The sequence below is a fragment of the Strigops habroptila genome, chromosome 3 (genome assembly GCF_004027225.2).
Source record: "Strigops habroptila isolate Jane chromosome 3, bStrHab1.2.pri, whole genome shotgun sequence".
NCBI classification, from domain to species: domain Eukaryota; kingdom Metazoa; phylum Chordata; class Aves; order Psittaciformes; family Psittacidae; genus Strigops; species Strigops habroptila.
In genome coordinates, this window is record NC_044279.2 from 37,614,549 (window position 1) to 37,621,281 (window position 6,733).

General features: G+C 33.8%; 1 protein-coding gene across 8 annotated transcripts in view; it reads left to right on the forward strand.

The window, feature by feature from the left end:
• The window catches only part of CPSF6 (cleavage and polyadenylation specific factor 6), a 31,300-nt gene extending 24,567 nt beyond the window's left edge, over positions 1 to 6,733 (forward strand). For all 8 annotated transcript variants that reach the window (XM_030479659.1, XM_030479658.1, XM_032919815.1 and 5 more), the window contains one exon: positions 5,844 to 6,733. The gene's annotated coding sequence lies outside the window, so the exon portion shown is untranslated. The remainder of the gene's footprint in view (positions 1 to 5,843) is intronic.

The following is a 6,733-nucleotide window of genomic DNA, read 5'->3' on the forward strand; positions in this document are numbered from 1 at the left end:
AACTGGATTTTTACCTTTTATGATAAACGAGTATTTGTGATATTTGCAAATAGTTGTTAACAGGAAGTAACCATTGAGCTGGGTGATGGATGTATTTCCAGACTGTTCTCAGTAGCTTTCACTTTTGTATGTTTAGTGTTGTGCATGTAGATGTGGCATTTCTGTGATGAGTACAGATTCTCTATGCTGTCACCCCAAAAAAACGTATCAAATAGCATCAGGTTGCATTTTATGATTTCCAGAGCACAATTTTAAAATGAGACTCTGGCTTCAGCCTCAGTTTAGGTGGGACTCGTATATGTAATATCCTTCAACTTCGTTGTGTGCTGGAACTTCTCTTTTCTTTCAGAGGGGTTGTGTAGGTAAGATTCCCTTGTGTGAAGAAGAAAATAGGTCCTAGGAAGTTGATTTAAAGGGCAAATTTAGTATTCTGCACATAAATGAAAGCATTTGGTATTTTTTTAAAGTTAAGTTGTAAATATTTTGTCTTGTTGCTGTCTTAATGAAGAAGGGCTTTATTGCAGTTTTTGGGTTTATATATTTATACACACATACCACAAAGAAATACAGTTATCTCCTGGTTTGTATGTTTCATTTTCACTAAGATGTATGTTGCCATACATTTTTTTGTTTTGTTCTTTACATTGATTAATATTCATAACTGGATTTAACAGTCTCAATCATTTAATAAATATCAGCAGTGCTGAAACGAGTTACTGCCCATATTACTGTGTTTTGCCAGATAACATGAAGTTGCCTCTGTGCCTGCTCTCTATGAATGGCACCTATACTCCTTACTGTGTACCTGTAGTCATAACTGTGATACTGTACTGGCATTTTTTAAAGTTTAGAAGGATTTTAAAGGTCCATTGTGAACATTTTTGTATACAGTGAAATTCAGTTTGTACTGTATTACATTTATAGAGATGGGTTAAATTGGAATAACTTGCTAAATGTGTTTATAATATAAACTCTATTAAAAATTAAAAAGTTTAGATGTACCATAGCAGGTATTTACACTTCTGTTTGTACACTTCATGATTTAAAATCATATTCTTGCAAGATTTTTGTGCCTTCACTTGAGTAAGGCTTCGTGTACATTGATAATCCATTCTACAGAATTACTGTATACTGCATGTTTCCTTGAAACATCTTGCCTTTGCTTGTAGAAAGCCTGTAGGTATAAAAGAGAACTGGATTTAACTGAAATGTCTAACCTGTATTAGTCAAGAATACTAAGAACCTGATAGGATGATATTTAGAAAGATTAACAGCAAAATTAATGTGTACAAACAGAATAGTAATGTAACTTCATCAGCATGAGTCCTGACTCCTTTTTTTAGACAGATATTATTTTATTTTTTGGTTTTTTAGTTTAACTGAAACTCAACGATGTATTTCTAGCTGATGCATTGTCCCAATCTTAATCTGTCTGAATTTCTATAACTGCTGAATGTTAAATTCTTCATTTTATGTTTTTGTTATTGGGTTGATTGATTATTTCCTATTTAAACTGGATTTGGACTGAATTGCAAAGACAAAACCACAACATTGTAACAGTTGATATGTATGTAGACTGTGTACTCCATATTTCATGGTTTTCCTCTTATTTTTCTGCTCTCAAACCACTGTAAGCAAAATAATTTGAAGTCTGAGGCTCATACGCTTCTTCAAAAACTGCTCTCAGCTCTCTCTGAAATAGTTTAAGCTTTGGAGTGGTCGAAGAAGTAACGTGGTTGGAATCTTTTTTGCTGTCAGTAGGAGTTGAAATGGTACTGATGGTTTAAGTAACACTATTATATTTTTGCTTGTATAAGTAGGAACTGTCCTGTAAACAGTGTGTTAACAACCACTTCAACATCAAGTATGAAACTAGCCTTTTTAAGAAACCTTGTAAATCAACAGGAAAAGGCCTATTTTTGTAAATTAGTTTCATAATAAGCTTCTGGTTAATAACAGAATTTTCAGTGGATCATGTGGTAGCATTGTTCAAGACCTGAGTATATGTACCTGTCTAGGATTATTTCAGATCTTCTTAGTATTAAGCTATTACAAATGTTATTTTCCTCGTCGCTTTTTTAAAATGCATATTTTTGAGGAAGCACATATGTGGGGCTAGCAGTATTCTATTGCATCTAGAATTCCTCAGGGAAATCGTTCTTTGTGCAGCTGATTCAGTATCTGAAGTCCACCACGGAGTGAATGAGGCAAGCAGGGCCACTGTGTTATGTGCTGCTTACAGGCTATTTTAAGACTACTCTCATGCTTTACAGAAACATATAGTTTGTTGCTTAAGTTTCAGTGACTTCTCTCATTTTCTCGAGCGTGAGATGATTTGAAAAACTAACTGAAAAGATTATGCTATTTTCAGAAGCATAACTGTAACTTTTATTAATCTTTTCCATTAACATGTTGCTGTAATTTTGTTATCTTCTGAGGTGTCTTTAGACACACATAGATAGATACTTTTGTGTTCCCCACATCCTGTGCTTTTTTTTAGTTTGTGAAATCAGTAGTTTTGACAAATCTGAGCTTTGTGAAAGTTCCCCAAGAAACTTTAAGTCTTTATAGCATTTGAAACGGAAGTTATTTGCAAGTGAAAATGTTAGTTTGATGCAGAGTTCTCCATAGAAGGAAAAAATTCATTTTTTAACTTTTGCTCATTGTGGTTTGAGAACTAAGATTTGGTTTTATTAAAAAAAAAAAAAAAAGGATACATGAGATATATCTTCATTTTTATGTTTTCCTGTGGCAGCCTGAACTACCTTTTTGTGTCTTCCTCATATATTAATGTGAAAGATATTGCTAATAATTCACATCTCTTTAATTTGTAAACTAAAGACTGAGTTTTCTGAACATACCTCTCTTCATCAATTATTTTTGCTGAATAGATGAGTTGGGATAGTAGAGAAAGACATACTATGAATGAAACTAGTTTGGGAGCATTCTTTTTATTCCCATGTAAATTATTTATAAAATCAGGAAATTGTTCTGGTGTTGAACTTAAACACTAAGATTGAACAAAGATACCAGGTAAGTACACTAATAATAGGGGGAAAAAATATACAACTAATGGAACAAGGTGCTAGTGGTGGCAAAATAGTCTGTACATGTATGGTGAACAGAATCACATCTGTATCTCAGCTTACATGCAGAAAAACAAATATAGAGTCAAGCTTGAAATTCCTTCTTTCTCACTGTATTATAGCTAAAGCATCACAGTATTTGGAGGTTTGTGATGTTGTGGAATGCAGGTTAAGCTAAAACAAATTTTGGCTTTCAAGTTGATACTACTTTCTGTGGGATTTTTGCTTTGTGTATTTTTCTTTGTGTATAGAATAAAATAAAATAAAGGAGAATTACATGAAGTAATTCTTAGGATCTGTTAGGATAGTGACAAATGTGTATCATGCCTTTTACTGAAACGTGAATATGTTGGGAGATTGAAATTCAATCTCTGAAAATATCAGAAGTTACACTAACAAAACTTGACGGGTGTATGCACGTACAGCTTTTAAGTACTGTATATTTTTACACCTCTGAAAGCTGTTTAAAGCTTTTATATGCTTATTTGGATGATTGGGATTAAAGGGAAAAAATAGAGTTGCTACTGCAAGATGCTTCACATATATAAGAAATCTATTGGCTTTTGTTGTAACAGTCTGTCTTGGCGGGGGGGGAATTGCTCAAGTTGCATCTTGCATAAATAGAAAAATGTTTGATCACTTAAGCTTGGGGTTTTCATTTGTGAAATGTTCTGGCATAAAATCCTAACTTTTAAACCAGAAAATAACTATTAAACAGATACGTCTGGAATTTGGGCTTTATTAGTAGAAATGATGAGAAACTGATTGCTGTATGGTGTTAAATTGTACAAACCTAACTCATGCTTGGCACTGATAGCTTATATGAGCCTGGGGCAGATGGAAAACAGCATTGCCAAGAAGTACTGACTAGAGATTTAACTTTTCTTTTTAAAATTGTTTCTTACTTCAATATTCTACTTGCTTGTAGAATACTGAAAAGGGTTGAGCATGAAGGTATAATCCATACAGATTTATTTCTTCCTTTTGGAACCATAAAGGTTTCCAATTTTGCCAAGATATAGTAGCAGAATAGTTGGAACCAAAATGTACACCACCTTGGATTTTAGTTGGTCATGTTGTTTAAATGAAGGTTCGGTGTGGTGCTGACCATTTTAGGAGTCCTATAATGAAAAGTATTAATCCTAAATCCAGTTTATCGCTTATTCTTTAAAGTTCCTGTAGTTCCATAATTACCCTTACAAATCTAGCAAATTCTTCCCAGGAACTGAATCTTTCTTATGCTAGCATTATAAATCATATATATGGTGCTTTGGATCTGCTAACTGTTGCCATAGAAGTGATAAAGATCCATAATTCTTGCCACAGGAATTGTATGATGAGAGCAGCAAATTCTGATATGCAGTCTCACAGCTGTCATATACTTACTTTCTCCACTCAAAAAACAGATTCTCCTGTCTGTTTGTGCTAACTTAGCTTGCAACTCTGAACACATCTTGTGGAGGCAGTGCTTTGTCACTTTGCTACTGATGAATTTTAAAAGTGCATAACACCTATGGAAATTTTGGTCTCTGGGCGAAGGATCTTCCCTAAAAGTAGTTATTGGGTTGATACATTCACGACTCGAGAACAAAATCTGTGAATAAGAAAGGAAATCCCAGTAGCTGCTTTCGATTTGGATTAATTTGTATGCATACTTGTAGCATATAGAGCCTACCTGGTTATACATTGTTTTTTAAAGTTATAATTATCAGTCACTTTGAGGAGTGGAAGAAGAAATGTGTCAATTGTTCATGCAAAAATTAAGTACTTTGTTTTCCCAACTGCTTTAAAATTATTATACTAGTAGAAGAATATTTGACAGCTGTGTACTGGTGCACGTTCATGAAATTGCTCCTCTAAATGTCTTGGTTCTCAATGTGTTGGTTTTTTGAACAATTTGATATAAATTATTTTGAAATTACTGAATGTTGAGATTGTGAATTATTAATGAAATGAAGATAGGTAATTGTTTTGTAATGGAATTCGACTGAAATCCAGTGTATGGAATTATACCATCCCAAGTATCTTGTGAACTCTTACAGTAATTAACTCTGAACGGTGTGGTTCCTTTATTTGCCAAAATAGATGAGATTAGGAAGTAGGGCTTGGAGTTTTCCATAGGACAAGTAAGTGAAGAAACCTGCAAATCTATATTGTAGTATTTGAAAAGTGGGTTCTTGTGATTCAACTGCAAGCGTGTATTTTTAGATGTGAAGCCCATCCTGCTTGCCACTAGTTTGAACATTTTCAAGTACTGGTATCAGCATCTGTGCACTTTTAAATGTTACTGAGCTGTGAGCCATCCACTTCATTATACAACCAGTGCATTACTTAAATGTCAAACCAGCTTAAAACTTCTGTAAGTGGGCAGGTAAAAATGTAAAGCTCTAGTTGTGGCAAAACTACCTTATGTGCTTGTTCGTTTACTCTCACAGAACGCATACTTTAGGAAATGTTCTATATAAATGTTTCCATCAGTCACAGGAACAGTAGCTATTTCTTCCTTTATCATTTGATACTTCAACTGTGAAATTTATCTTCTTTCAACCTTGTACAACAATATTAATTTTCTTTTTAACTATTGTATTAGAAAACAGTTTCATGCACAAACAAGTAGCTACTGCTTCTGGGTATTTTGTGTTAGTTTACATTCTGGTGAAGTAGATGCACGACTTGTGTATGTATAGATAAGCCAACAATTTTCTGTGTATTATGAGGACTAGCAAAATCTACATCACAAATTTTGACACATTACAGCTGAAGGAAGAGGAACAGCATGCAAGACAAGATACATTCTTCAAGGAAAGATGCTTGTCCAGCAGTTTGCTTCATGTGATTGAACTGAGCCTGTAAGGATTCATGGATAAAATGAACAGGAATAGATCTGAATAAAGCAAATCTGCATACATGGTAACCAGTAGCTCTTTTACTTTTTTATGTTGCTTAACTGTTTTATTTGAGGGAAACCTGTGTGATTTAAACCTTATAGCTTTTGCAACTTTATTACTGGTTATATACATTTGGCAATTATAATGTGCAAGCAATTGGAAAAAGTCAAGTAAATGCTTGTTTTTATAGTAGTTTGTTCATGTTAAACTGTTCATATGATAATGTCTGTACACAGCACCACTGATTACAGTAGATGTAGTGTTGTAATAAACTGTTTAATGGGGCTGATGTGTAAAGCTGTTCAAGTTATTTGATGTTTACACCTCAGGGAAAGTCTTGTGTTCAGCAATATTTAAAGATAATGTTACAATGAAAACATTGATGCTGTTTTTAAAAACATTGCAATAGTTCTTGCATATGCCTCCACCTAATCTTGCATTCAGTGAGTTAACATACTAATGTTGCTCTCACACATTCAGTTTTTGATATGAAAATAGGTGGTAACATAAAACCTTTAAAGCTATTTTTGCTTTCTAGCAGTGTTTACCTAGGTGGCTTATGAATTTGCTAATTGACATATAAAACTGTAAAAACTGCAGCTCTTTGTAGCCTGTTGTTTTGAGGAGAGGTGGTCCCAGGTCTGTGATTTTCTGCCATACAGCCTTGATCCTGATTGACACTACAGTTACTGTAAACTTAAACTGTTCATGTGAACTTAAACTGTCCATAATAAGGGGTGGAAAGGTTAGGTTTAAAAA